General features: G+C 36.2%; 1 pseudogene; it reads left to right on the top strand.

Moving 5' to 3' along the window:
• Positions 1-4,731: 4,731 nt before the first annotated feature.
• On the top strand, positions 4,732-12,250 carry LOC110889404 (annotated as a pseudogene).
• The last annotated feature ends 2,919 nt before the right edge of the window (positions 12,251-15,169 follow it).

A 15,169-nucleotide genomic window follows, 5' to 3' on the forward strand; every position in this document is an offset into this window, starting at 1 on the left:
AAACGGGGCACTGCGGAAACGTGGAGTTAATTAGTATTCGGTATTGGAAAAAACAGTTTAGTCGCTTACTTATGGGGTAGCTCCCCATGGCATGTATAAACGGATAAATTAACTGGTGAAACAAGTTTTTGGTAATTAAAAACTGGACAACTCGTGGACTCGCCAACATTTTTGTTGATACCCTACTGCATGCCTACTTGGGGATGTGTAGTGGTCGTCTAACCCATGTGTTGGGTTCTAAATAACTTGAACCATGAACTTTGTTTTAAACTGTTTTGTCTATGCTTCCGCTACTTATGTTACTATTTGAACTTAAAACTTTTGAACTTGATTATGATATTTGCTAACCCTGCGGTTGGTTAATACTACTTTTGCTATTAATTAAATTGCTCAGTATAATTGGTGGCTGGATCCTGGTCAGTCACGCCCCCAAGCGGATGGTGCTCCGCAGGTGGATTTTGGGGGTGTGACAGTCACAACCTGTCACCACCCACCCCACCCTACCTCCACCTCCATCAACCGCCACCTTCACCACCTGCACCTCCATCATAGACTACAACCACCTTTAAATTTGAATTTAGAGTCCCTAAACAAACTATAAAGGTGGGGCCCTTTGGATGGGTATAAAGAAAACATCGGTTCTGTTTTCTTTTTTCTAAGTCTCTGTCGCAAGCACAGTATCAAAATTCAAAGTATCAATTAGGAATTTAGGGAGAATAGTGATTAATTGAATCGCAATATATAGAGATTACTATAAAAATTAGTCGTTAACCAACCTGGATTATCCTTGCGACACCATTAATTTCCCCTAATTTCACGTCTAATTTTTCCCCAATCGGTGGGCAAAATGGGTATGTGCGACGTTACAGTTAGTGACAATAATGATGGGGGCCTAAATTAAATACGAATTGTATATTGCTTGGAGTTGGAATTAGGCTCTTTTATTTAAAAATTGGTTATTTATTTGAACCTAATACATTATACACATATGTTATACAAAGATTTTTATAATATTTGAAGACCCTAGGCCGTTATCTAGATTTAAAAGCCTTGCTAAAAACATTTGTTTGGGTGGTTAGGTATGCACCGCATCTTAATTTTAACCATGCCTTTGGATGAAACGTGGGCATCACTTCATAGTATTTACATTTTTTTCACCTCCTCAATCATATAACCATTGGAAAAAAGTAGATCAAAAATGCAAATCACTTTCTACACATTGTAAGGAGTCGTTTGGAATGGTTCAGCTGCAAGTCAATATTTTGATTTATTTACTCTCATGTTCCCTTTTTCTTCGTCTTTGTTTCTTTATTTTTCAAGTCTTTCATTATTATTCATTTCATCAATATTACTTAAATTATTATATTTATTTGCCTTGTACTCAGGGGCAAAGCTTTATTGGGGCCGAGAGGTGCGTTGTCCCTACCGTTTTTTTTTTTTTTGCTTGTATTGTTAATTTTACTGAAAATTTCAAAAAAAAAATTGCAGTGCAAAATATTGTATTTTTAAGAGTCTGGCCGCCACCGATTTGAATCTTGAGAGTCCGGCCCTCACCGAGTTTTTGTTCAAGTTTCGCCACTACTTGCACTTAAAGAATTTTGGGTCATACCACTTTATGTGAAGGGCAAACATCATACCACTTTTTAAGTTGTGTTCAAATCTAAAGGTGAAACAATTATTGCTACTGATGTTATGACTAGATGTAAACCTAATACTGATTTAGGTTGGAATACTTAAAATTTATGTAAAAGCTAATAGAACTACTTAGCTTAGAGGGGAAAGGGCACTAGCACGGGTACCCATGCATGTTCGAACCCATACGGTAACACCGTCGCCACCCCACGGGTGGGCCATGCGAATTCTGATCACAGATAACCTTGCCATTAGGGTAAGGGGTTGAGAGTTGGGTTTGAAGAGTTTAAGGTTTAAGGTGTGTGTGATTGGTGGGTGGAGTAAAAGAGTGGAGTCCATGTTTTAGGATACTTGTGGGTAGGTGTTGCGAGTCTTTTGTGGTTCTAAGGTACTTTGGTGTATAATTGACATGACGGCGAGGGATTGGTCGGGGCCAGAGTACTACCTTTGGGTGCTCCTTCCCCTCTTATACTTTTCTAGCCTTATGTACAGTTCGTTTGATCTTAGGTCTAAATACTAAGGCTATCGGGTGTGATTATAAGTGATTGTAATTTCACAGTGTGTTCTTGGTATTCTTCGTCTAATTGAAAAGAATGACAAAAACTTGAACCGTGGCCACAAATGGAGCCGCACAATACAAACTTCCGAGGCGACGTCACTATGCTTGGTCGTCATAAGATTCCCAAAATGGCACGTTCAGTGATGAAACCAAAACTTTTTAGTCGGTTGTCATCATAAGATTCTCATCTCTACCGGTTATAAGTAGAGGGTCATTCAAAAGTCAACTTACATTTTTCTTAAAAAGCCTTATAATTAATATATAAAAATCCAACAAATTCTTGTGGGATATGGTTAGCGAACCCTATGTTGTTTTCAGTTCCCCCGGCTATGTTTCACGTGCTCTTAACTGTTGACAAATCATATACGTGTAAGAAAAATAATTTACCGAAGCTTTTTTTATTTGCCTTTATAAAATATAGATAAGGTATGGTTCAAAAGACAATTTTGATCGTGGGCTGTGATTAAAAATACGGAAAATTATGAAAATAGCCGTTGACCACTATGACTTTCAAAAAATGCCACCTTATGCGTCCTTAGTGTCAAAAATACATGGATCAAGAGCAGATATGAACAAGACTGTACCTAAACCTTGATTTATTACCCTTAACAGATCAATTTCAACTAATACAACTAGGGATGGCAAAAAAGCCCAAGCCTGACGGGTATACCCGAAACCTGAAACATACGGGCCGGGTATACCCGAAGCCCAATGGGTATGGGCCGGGTACGGGCTTAAAAATAGAAAAAATTCGGGTATGGGTACGGGTATGGGATTTAGTGATTCCCGCCCAATACCCGGCCCATTTACCCGAATAATACCCGAATTATAGATTTCTATATATATAAACTTAGTAAATGTACTTATTACCTTCTCTATAGTCATATGTGGCTATTTATTTGGCAAGTGTTTAGTTAACATATAACTTATTTTTAAGCATGTATATTGGATATGGAAGCTATCACACTTTATTATGTGGATGTTTTATGCAAATAGGTGGTCCTGATACAATTATTTAATTAAGTAATCGTTTTAATTTAGTATATGTGGTCTGATTATGATATGTAAGTTATTAGTCATATTTTCATTTATTATAGTCATTAAAATAGTAAATTATATAAACATCAAAGTAAAAATTGCATATTTGTCCTAACATGTATTTTTAAGAAATTAACGGGTATACCCGATACCCGCGGGTATGCCCGATACCCGACGGGTAATTACCCGAAAAATACCCGACGGGTAACGGGTCGGGTATTGGCCTAAGAATTACAACCGGGTACGGGCCTGGGATTACCAATACCCGGCCCAAGCCCGGCCCATTGCCATTCCTAAATACAACTTCCAGATATAAACAAGAAACTCTCAATCCTCACAACAACTGAGTTACCAACTAGATAATCTCACAATAAAAGAATCTCACACTTACTAAACTTTGATTCAAGATGAATCAAAGTCTTACAATGAAACCCTAGAAACTTGCCAAAGAGAACTATCGAATATACTGGATGCTCTTATGACACCCGGGTACAAACTTATATAGCCAACTCGGGTGATCCGGATAACCCGGGTTTGTTTTTGTTATAACACACTTAACAAACTCCAGGCCTTCAAGAATAAGCCCGATAGTTCCCTAGTACTTGCAATCTTTATAAGCCCAACTGCAACAACAGGTTCCCTGGTACAAGCCCATCCCGATTCATATAGCAACAGCACCCAGCCCCAGGGGCGGACCCACATTGGTGCCACCGGGGTCCTCGGACCCCAATCTTTTTAAAAAAGAAATAGTAGGTTCGGTATATTAAATTGTATTTGGACCCTATAAATACAATTAGGTGGACACCATAGAAATAAAAAGAAAGTTGGTATAGTGGTAAATCTCCCTCTTTTCCACCAAGAGGTCATGGGTTCAATCCTTGATAAGCCCATTTTTCTTGTTTTTTTTAAATCTAGTTCAAACTTCACTTTAACTCGACCCGAACGGGGACTGACCCGAAAATGGACCCCATTGAAATAAAATCCTGGGTCCGCCACTGCCCAGCCCATGTATAACAAACAAAAATAAACGTATGTAAAATGTATAATAACCGTATGTAAAAATGTATAGAAATAATAAAAGTGTGTTTAACAATGTATAATTTTCAACACTTAGAGCGACCTTGCAAGCACCTGAAGCGTCCATATGCAGACCTCTCAAGCATCCAATACAAAATGGATACTTGGCGTTTCAAATGTTGCAAGTGGGCCCAGACGCATCGCATGCCCTTCTAGACGCATCCATGCACTTCCCGGCGCATAAATGAAGGGATTTCCATAGACGCATTCCATGCACTTCCAGACGCATCCCGTGCTTGATGCGTAGCTCCAAGGACACATGATTTTTCTCAATGATTTTTGTCAATGACCATTTTTGTAATTTTCCCGGCCCCACTTTTAATTTGTAAATGTGAACTGTGTAGTACGATGTTTTTACTGGACTTTTATGTGTGTAGAAAACCAAAAACAATGAGTGGGTAGGCCATGGTTCAATGCACTCAAAAGTTGATTTTTTTGGTCTAAACCAAAAGAAACGTCTTGACCACTGTTAAATACTCGGCATTCAGCAACACAGATCCTTGTGAGTGTGAATGTTCGTATACTCCATTTGAAAACCATGCGGTTAATAATAGTTATACTATTACTACTACTCTCAGTTCATCGGAAAACCGTCGCAAATACAGAAAAGCAACCGGAACCAGGTTACGGCTACTCTATCCGATCTGTTGCCCTCGATTCGTTCGGAAAATCGTTGGCAGCTGATCTCCAACTCAACAAGAAGTCGTCTTTGTTTGGACCCGATATCGATGAACTCCGGCTCGTGGCGAGGTACTCTTCTTCCTTTTACTTTTGTTCTCATTTTGGTTTTGAAATCCAAAGTGTTGATCGTGCTGAAAATTAACGGTCCATTTGGTTCGTTAGGCGCGTTTAAGTGACAAACTTTAAGTTGAAAATAATCGCCTAAGAATACTTAGTATTTAGTTTTCACCGAATATAGAAAGAAAGATATCTATTATACGTACAGTTATAAAACGTTGAGTAAACTGTCAAATTGGTTCCTGAGTGTTGGTGACCTTTGTTATTTTAGTCCAAAACTCAAACCAATCCTTTGAATCTGAGTCTCTGTGGTTTCAATTTTGTTATCATTATCATCCAAAAGCAAAATCTGGTCAGATTTTTCAGTTAACATCCAATTTTTTTTGTATTTTTCCTCCCTTTTAATGAAGTGCAAAATGGTCAAACTTTTTTTAATTTGTTATAATAAAACGTTAAAAGATTATTTTGTCCTTCATTAAAAAAGAGGAAAAAGACAAAAAAAAAAAAAAAAAAAAAAAAAAAACTAGATATTAATTGAAAAATCTGACCAGATTTTGATTTTGGATGAAAATGACAACAAAATTGAAACCACATGGACTGAGATTCAAAATGTTTGAGTTTTGGACTAAAGTTACCAAACCTCAGGAACCATTTTGGCAGTTTACTCTAAAACGTTTTATATGTTAGAATTAAAACAATATGTATATGTGTATATACGAAAATTATGATTTTTATTGATCGACAAAATTAAAACAATATGTATATGTGATAGAGCCGGATTCGAGATCGGCGGTCTCCCAAACAAATTAATAACGAAACTGTAAATATAACATAAACTAAATGAAACTTTTTGCCAATTTTTTCTGTTTTTTTTTCTTGGAATGAAACTTACAATTTAAAGGATGAAAATAATCATGCAATCCTAACTAATCGGAAATAATGCAAGTTACAAGAAGGTGGAAACATGGGTAACTAAACTACTCTTACATGCATGCAAATAAAACGTGCAACAGTTGAATGTGTTGTGGTCTCATGGGTCGGGTCAGGTCAAGAGTCGGGTCGTATCAATATGTGTATATGATTTTTATTGATCGACCCTCTATTACACAATTGTTATAACTAAAAGTACCTGGTTTTATCATTCAGAAAAGGGTGTAGTCATGTACAAACCTTTGTATAGGTTCATATTCATTTCTATTTTTTTTTTTCTTGATTGATAGTTTTTTTTTGCAAAACGATAATGTTAGATAATTTTGTTAATAAAAAACTTTAATGCGTAGAATTATGAACTGCCCTAATGAATAAGGTTCATATTTTTTTACATTCGTTTCTATTTTCTTTCCAGATTGATAGTTTGTTGCATCAAGCTATAAGAAACGATAACATTAGATACTTCTATAATTCGGTAAAAAAAATTAATACATAGAATGATGTACTACTCTAATAAATAATCATGCATATTAATAAAAGTACATATCGACACAAGACAAATTATACTTGATGTCGTTGATGAGATAAGATGCGAAAAGTATATTTTCTGTTTGCTTACTTTTCTATGGATGTCGTTTTCTTGGAAATAATGGAACAAAATGATAGATAGAAAATGTTTTTTCACGTTTTTGAATTTTCATAGATCATAAAAAGATTTGAATTATTAATACGTTGCATCGGGTATGAAATTTTATTTTGGTCAAAAGTACAAAGTATTTAACAAAAAAATTTGAAATGTGAAAATAAATAAATTATATATAAAAAACTAAAATAATGAATAAACCAACATTATTTCTTTTTAGCTTTTGCTTATATAATAAGCTAGGAAAAAAAAATTATTAACCAAAAGGTAAATATAAAAGAAAAGAAGTTGAAAAGAAAGTTTTGTAGTGACGTCGCGTGAAGAGTTTCAAAAAGAGACTTTTCATTCAAGTTCTGTCCCCTCCCTCTATCTTACATATATCGATGGACCACGATTGAATTAAGTTTAGCATATCTTTTTTTTAACGAGAAATCTGGATTACTGACCGACCACTTGATTAACATTGTGCTACCAGCAGAATCATCCGATCATATCCATTTTCGCTAGACTATAACTATAACGTACATACACCAATTCAGGAGAAAACCAATAAATCTGTGAAAAAACTCACTTGTGGGAATCGAACCCAGGACCTAATGGTCTTTAAGTCTTATTTCACCCCTAAGATGTCATTAAGTTATATTGTCGTGGAGAATTAGTGTATCTATTATTCGAGAACTAAAAGAATCAAATTCGTTTTTGGTTGGGTTTGGTTCAATCGATTTAACCACAACTCATGAAAAACAGGCCTTTCCGGAATCAACGGTGTGTTTGATTCTTGGTCTTACCAGGTTCGCATCATATCAAGTTACAATTTTAACATAAAGAATACAAACAAATAGATATTGATATTGTTGAATATGTTAACGTTCTCTCTCGTAAGGACGTCAAATTCTTTATATTTAGTGTCAATAAACATAAAGAAGTGTTCATTAAGCAATAGGTTGTTGATACGACTGCAACATAACGGACATGTTAACTAACATAGTGTTTTTTTTTTATATTTAATCTCTTAACTATTTAAACAGGATTCAACAGGTCGTGCATAGTAATTTCTCGACAACTAAGATTAATAGCTTTGTATTTAATAAAATCGGCTTTGCTATTCAAAAGGGTGTTGCGATACAACTTGTTACTCGTTTACCTGTCACTTTACACTGACATAACTTGTTGCCCGTTTACCTGTCACTTGACAATGACATTGTGCTTCTTGTGAAGCTTTGAAACAGCGGATCGATTAAGGATTCGAGTCACAGATTCCAAACACCAAAGATGGGAGATTCCAAACCACATTCTACCTCGTCAATCACAACCCAATATCTCCCGCCAAAAAATTCCGGCCAAACTCATACTCTCCGATCCCAACTCCGATCTCACCTTAACCCTCCACAACACCACCACAAACGCACTCACTCAATTCGGCTTCACAGTCACCCGTCGCTCAACCGGCGATATCCTCTTTGACACATCCCACAGTATTCTCATTTTCAAAGATCAATATCTTGAACTATCATCTTCACTACCGGCTAACCGGTCCTCTATTTACGGACTAGGAGAACACACCAAAAGTTCGTTTAAGTTAACGCGTAATCAGACGCTTACTCTTTGGAATGCGGATGTTTTAAGCGCGAATCGCGATCTTAATCTATATGGGTCTCATCCGTTTTATATGGATGTTAGATCACCGGATTCTGATGGGAAAGTGTTGGCGGGAACAACCCATGGGGTGTTATTGCTTAATAGTAATGGAATGGATGTTGTGTATAGTGGTGATAGTATTACTTACAAGGTGATTGGGGGTGTTCTTGATTTTTATTTCTTTGTTGGACCCTCGCCGGAGTTGGTTATGGATCAGTATACTAAGCTCATCGGTAGACCGGCTTTCATGCCTTATTGGTCCTTTGGTGAGTTCATTGACATGATCTACTTAAAATTTAAAGTTAGTTAGGGGCTAAATTGCACTTTTCGTCCTTTATGTTTCAATATATTTCGAAAGGCGTTGTTCTTTAACTTTAAAAATTACACTGTATGTCCTTTATGTTTGCAATCATTAACTGGCCGTGTCCTTTCAGCTAAATCCAGTTAACTTTTTATGTTAAATTTTCGTCCTTTTACCCCCTAAATTTTGTGAATCGAGGGAGAGGATACCCTCTTATTGCAGATTTTAGGAGGTAAAAAGAAGAGAATACCCTCACGTGATGTGCACGTGAGGGGTTTTAACTTTTAACATAAAAAGTTAACTGAGTTTACCTGAAAGGATACCGCCCGTTAATGATTGCAAACATAAAAGACATACAGTGTAATTTTTAAAGTTAAAGGACAGTGCCTGTCGAAACATTGAAACATAAAGGCCGAAAAGTACAAATTAGCCTTAGTTAGGTAAATATATTAATATGTGCATGCAGTTGCGGATCGGATCCAGGAATTTTTTTCTGGAGGGTTCCTTTTGGTAGATTCTCACTATTTTTTTCCAAATCATACAAGGTTTCCAAATTTTTTTTCCAAACCGAGGAACCCCCTAGATCCGCCCATGTGTGCATGTTGCCAGAAATAACATGTTTGTAATTAACTCTAAAAACTTAAACATGAGTAGAATCTCATTTGGATTATAAAAGTTGATATTCATTTCCATTGGGTACAGGGTTCCATCAGTGTAGATGGGTTACAAGGATGTTCATGATCTTGAAGGTGTTGTTGCTGGCTATGCAAAAGCCAAGATCCCCTTGGAGGTTATGTGGACAGATATAGACTATATGGATGGTTACAAAGATTTCACATTAGACCCCATCAACTTCCCATTGACAAACATGTCAGCATTTGTTCGAAAACTTCACCAAAACGGTCAGAAATATGTGCTCATTTTAGATCCAGGTACACATCTTTATCGTTTTCACAATTTCACATGCATGACGTTTAAAGAAAGGTTCTTTTGAGAACGAACGATGACAAGTGAGTGTGTTGTTTTTTTTGTCGAACTTTAAATATGGATTAGGCGATATTTAAGATATAAAAGTTTGAAAAGTCGCTATATAAGATAGCGACTTTAGTAGTAATAAGACAAAAACTCTAGAACATCATTGTGCATAGTGAAGTGGTCGAGATAACACGACTTCAACTCGAAAGTCACTACCTTCATAGCTACTAACCAAAATTTATAGCAAAACCACCTATTTGTTATCATGTGTTTTCAAAAGAAGTAAAGAACCTATTTGTTATCTATACAATACTAAAAATCAATGTTTCCTTATGAACAGGTATCAGTGTAAACAAATCATACGAGACTTACACAAGAGGACTACAAGCTGATATTTACATAAAGCGCGACGGTGTACCTTATGTAGGTCAGGTTTGGCCAGGTATTGTTAGTTACCCGGATTTTCTAAATCCGAAAGGAGCAAAATTTTGGGGCGATGAGATCAAAAGGTTCCATAATCTTCTACCATTTGATGGCATTTGGCTTGATATGAATGAACAATCAAATTTCATCTCGTCCCCACCAATGCCTTCATCTTCACTTGACAACCCTCCTTACAAGATTAACAATGTTGGAGACCAAAGGAATATTAATGACCGAACCGTGCCTGCAAGTTCTCTGCATTTTGGCAATGTTACGGCTTATGATGCCCATAATTTGTATGGATTTCTGGAGGCTAAGGCGACGAATGAAGTCTTGACTAACATAACGGTTAAGCGGCCATTCATACTTTCTAGATCGACATTTGTGGGGTCTGGGAGGTATACAGCACATTGGACTGGGGACAATGCTGCTACATGGGATGACTTGGCGTATTCCATTCCGAGCATCTTGAATTTTGGGTTATTTGGAATCCCAATGGTTGGTGCCGATATTTGTGGTTTTTCTGGAAACACTAATGAAGAACTTTGCCAACGTTGGATTCAGGTATTCAACCTCTTAAATCGTTTTATTTAAAAATTTATATCATCACTGTAAATTTGCAATATTAGTTCCACTCATTAAGGGTGTAAACGAGTCAAGCGGAGGCGATCTGAGCCCGAGCTTGATTAAGCTCGAGCTTCGTTTCGAGCTCTATTTCTAAAGATCGAACCTGGTTTATGAGTAGTTTTTTCAAGCTTGAGCTTGGCCCTAGCTCGACTCATTTATTCTTTATGAATTAATTTGTGTATTTTTAGTTACTATATATATGTGTGTTAATTTTAATCTATATATATTATTCAGCAATTTTTATCAAAATATTATGCATAACTATAATTCAAAAATAGCTATCTAATATATTAAATAAACATACAAATAATACGCTCTTTTAGGCTCGTGTTGCTTTTATTGAGTCAATCTCAAGTGCAGGGCCGGCCCTGAGAATTCATGTACCCTGTTCGAGCTCGAAAAAATGTGCCCTTAGGCCCTGAGAATTCATGTACTATGTTGGTGTTTGTATGGATGTACCCGATTAAAAAAAAGATTTTATATATACATACCGGGTTTTTTTCATAAAAAACGTGTCCCTCAAAATATCGGGCCCTGGCCGGTGGTCCTCCCCGCCCACCCCCAGGGCCGGCCATGCTCAAGTGGCTCACCATTGGCTTGACTTGTTTACACCCCTACGTGTTACGGTCCACCCATTTGCCCATCTAATATGTAGGATGATTCAACAATTTACTAGTAAAGAATTCAAAACTATTATTAATTTCTTCTATTCTCAGCTAGGTGCTTTCTATCCTTTCGCAAGGGACCATGCTGATAAATCATCCACGCGTCAAGAACTTTATCTTTGGGATTCAGTAGCCGCTACATCTCGAAAGGTGCTTGGGCTACGATACCAAATGCTTCCGTACCTCTACACATTAATGTACAATGCACATTCAAAGGGGACTCCAATTGCGCGGCCACTATTCTTCACATTCCCTCAAGACACCAACACCTACAATATTAGCACCCAATTTCTCCTAGGAAAAGGCGTATTAGTGTCTCCGGTTTTAGAGTCTGGAGCAAACTCGGTTGATGCATACTTTCCATCTGGAAACTGGTTCGATTTGTTTAACTATTCTAATTCGGTCAGTGTGGGCTCAGGGACCCATGTTAGGCTCAATGCACCACCGGACCATATAAATGTTCATATTCGTGAAGGGAACATATTGGTTTTACAAAAAGAAGCCATGACTACAAAAGCCGCTAGGATGACCTCGTTTCATATATTGGTTGCGTTTAGCAGCGATGAAAATTGTACCGGTGAGGTGTTTTTGGATGATGGGGAGGAGATGGGGTTTGGTGGGAAGTGGACTTTGGTTAAGTTTTCTAGCCAAGTTGTAGGAAAAAGAGCAATGTTGAGATCAATGGTCAAGAATGGTCCTTTTGCATTGAATAAAAAGTGGATTATTGAAAAGATGACATTTATCGGGTTGAAAAATGCTTCGAGTACAATTGGTTATGAGTTGTCTACTAAAGGGATGGAAGTACGCAACGGAAGAGTGGAGGTTGATGGTGGTGGTGGGTTCGGTATGGCTGAGGTCTCGGGTTTGTCAGTGATGATGGGGGAAGAGGTTGAGTTAAAGTTGGATCTCGACTACTAATTTTCGTTTCGATGATTTTTCTATGGAATGTATTGTTGAAGAACCAAACCCATTATTAATAAGTTTGTTAACAACATTTATCATAAGGAGTTTGTTCTCTCATTCATGGGTATGCTATCCTTTAGTATAAAATGATATTAATATGGATTTAATCTATTTCTGGTTACTTTATACTTAGGCATTTCCTATTAGAATTGATTGGATCGTTGTAACAACCATTCAATCAACTTAATTGATTTGACTTAACCAAACGAAACAATCAAGCGATGATTCAGTTAAGCCATAACTGTTAAACCGAAAATTGCGGTTTGATTTTGGTTTTGGTTGTGGCATACCTGAACTAACCGAAAGAACCGATTATACTTATAAGTTATAACTATACAAAATATGTGTTGTTCTTTAGACATAGACATAATTGTGTATACTTTTAGAAATATGTCATGTTGAAAATAGGAGCGCCATAAGGTGGTTTTAAAATTCGATCACTTAAACTAATTTTTAAACTACTATATGGGCATGAAAATGAAATGCTGAGATTCTTTGTAGGAATAGATATTCATATACCTTTTTGTCGTCTATTGTTCCACTTAAATTTTTGAGTGAAAAAAATCTTGAATATAGTAAAATGAAACATCGTGTGATGTCATCATGCAAGGTTTAACCAAGGGTATACGGAGAGTGGGGTGTGGCAAACTTAGTTTGCCAATTGGTAACACTACCTGTTAAAATAAGTTGCACATGATAATTCATGGTGCAAACATATCTCATACGTGTTATAAAGTTGTTATTTATTTTTGTTACATTTCTAACTGATTTTGTGAGGATTGTGCAGGTATTAGATAGTTGGGGGATTAGAGTGTAACTTCTGAGGGTTCATATTGAAACATTAGATATTTTTGATATAAAAAGGTCTCCTCAACAGTGTTCGCTCATTATCTCTGGAAGCTTCCTTCTCTCTCATCGATCACCATCTATCTAGGGTTTTGGTTCAGATCTTTAAGATCTGTGGTGTTTTGTATTTGATCGATCTCTTGTGAGATCTTTCTGTTTGTTGTTTGTGTTGTATAGATCAACTGATTACATCAGTTGATCATCTTTTACTTTGTACTATTTCAGATCTCATCGTTTGTGAGATCAAAGGGTTTCAGGGGGTTTTTTTCTCGGTTTGGGTAATAATAAAGATTTTGTCACGTTTTGTCACTATATCGCTGTTGTTCTTGATTTGTTGTTAAGATTCATACCATTTTGACATGGTATCAGAGCTTATGCTCTTGGATCTTGTAACAACCCTCACTAAAAAATTAATATTTAGTATGATAATTATGCAATAAGGGAACCGTAATTAAGTTTAGTATGATTAATTAATCAGTTAATCAATATTAATTAAGCTAACAAGATTAATTAAGCTAAGTAAGGTCTATTAAAAATAGATATATATGAGGTCGTATAAGAACGTTTAATATTAATAATAAAATATATTATTTTTTTTCCTTACTCCGTTTTTAATGAAACTTAGGTTAAAACGTAGATAAAAATATGCTCGTTCTATTGACATATTCGTCGTTTTATAAAACGTCATATTTTAAAAGTTATACAAGAAAAACGAGTTAAGCAGCTGAAATAATATAACTAAGCTAGCTAGCTAGCACGTCAAGCTAGCTATCACTTGAATCCCACATCGAACAGAAAAGGAATTGAGCTGCCTGCTTGCTTGCTATAAATAAGAAGCTTAGGATTCATCTTTCTTTGCTCATTTCTCTTCTTCTTCTCTCTATACGTTGGTGTTCTAACCAATAATCACTCAATCGCTCTTACGATTCATTTTCCGAGTGATCAATATATCCAAGGAATGCCTAAGTGCCGCCCACATTGGGTTATGCTTTGTCGTTTGTCGGTAATCCGATAAATGAGTTGAAGCATTGTACTTTGTCGTTGTCGATAATTCGATAATGAGTTGAAGTACTATACTTTGTCGTTTGTCATTTTGATAAATGAGTTGAAGTATTGCACTTGGTCATTCATTGTGAGAATTTGATCTCGGGAAATTATCGTAACTGCTGTATTGATCATTAACCCGGTTTTTGTGAAATTCGTTAAGGTTCGAATCTCATGACTACCGTTAAGGTTTGATTTGGGATTTACACCAATACGTATTCCATTCTGTTAAACTTACCAAAAATACTCCCAACTACACCTTACAATCAAACAAACTATCAAATCATCAGAGGATCCAGAATAATAAAATGCATGGTTAATTATCAGAAGAAATAGAATCAAGAAGTTTGTTAACTCAATCCTGCATACTGATTTGTGAGTCATTCTCTTTTTATTAACTATTTTACAATACTCCAAATCATTTTTCAGAGTTATAATTACAGTGATTAAGTTTATGTAACCACCAAATTACAGCCGGTATGTGGGGTATTGTGCACAGTATTATTATTGTTTTAATCACATTAGGTGGGCGAGCCTAAAAGTAAGTGATATACGTCACTCATTGGACCAGCCAATGGTGATATGACCACAGTCACAGAGCTGGTCTGTGACAAATACCTATTCTTGAAATGTTGGTTGATAATAAACATATGTAAAAACCCTTAATACAGTAAATTATAACAAATGTGTCGTTTTCAGTAAAATGAATGAACTCACTCAGTATTTCCCGCTGACAAAACCTTTTTAAAACGCATTTCAGGTAATTACAGTAGATGGGAGTAAGGATTGGATCCGGCACTAAAAGACTTCAAGGAGTGGCTTATTTTATTAATTAAATCAACTTAAGAAATATTGTTTTTGGGTTATCCCGTATTAAAAGCTACCTTTGTAAAACTTGGAATTTATTCCATCCATTTAAATAAAATCCGGTGTTTCTAAACTCTGATATTTTTCCTAACTCACGGTCCTGATGAAATTTCCGTTGCAATGTTTTTTTTTAATAATCACCGGTACCACTGGACTGCTCACGGCACCGATTCCGGCTAGATGGGGTCGGGGGTCGTGACAGA

The sequence above is a fragment of the Helianthus annuus genome, chromosome 11 (assembly GCF_002127325.2).
Source record: "Helianthus annuus cultivar XRQ/B chromosome 11, HanXRQr2.0-SUNRISE, whole genome shotgun sequence".
Lineage (NCBI taxonomy): Eukaryota > Viridiplantae > Streptophyta > Magnoliopsida > Asterales > Asteraceae > Helianthus > Helianthus annuus.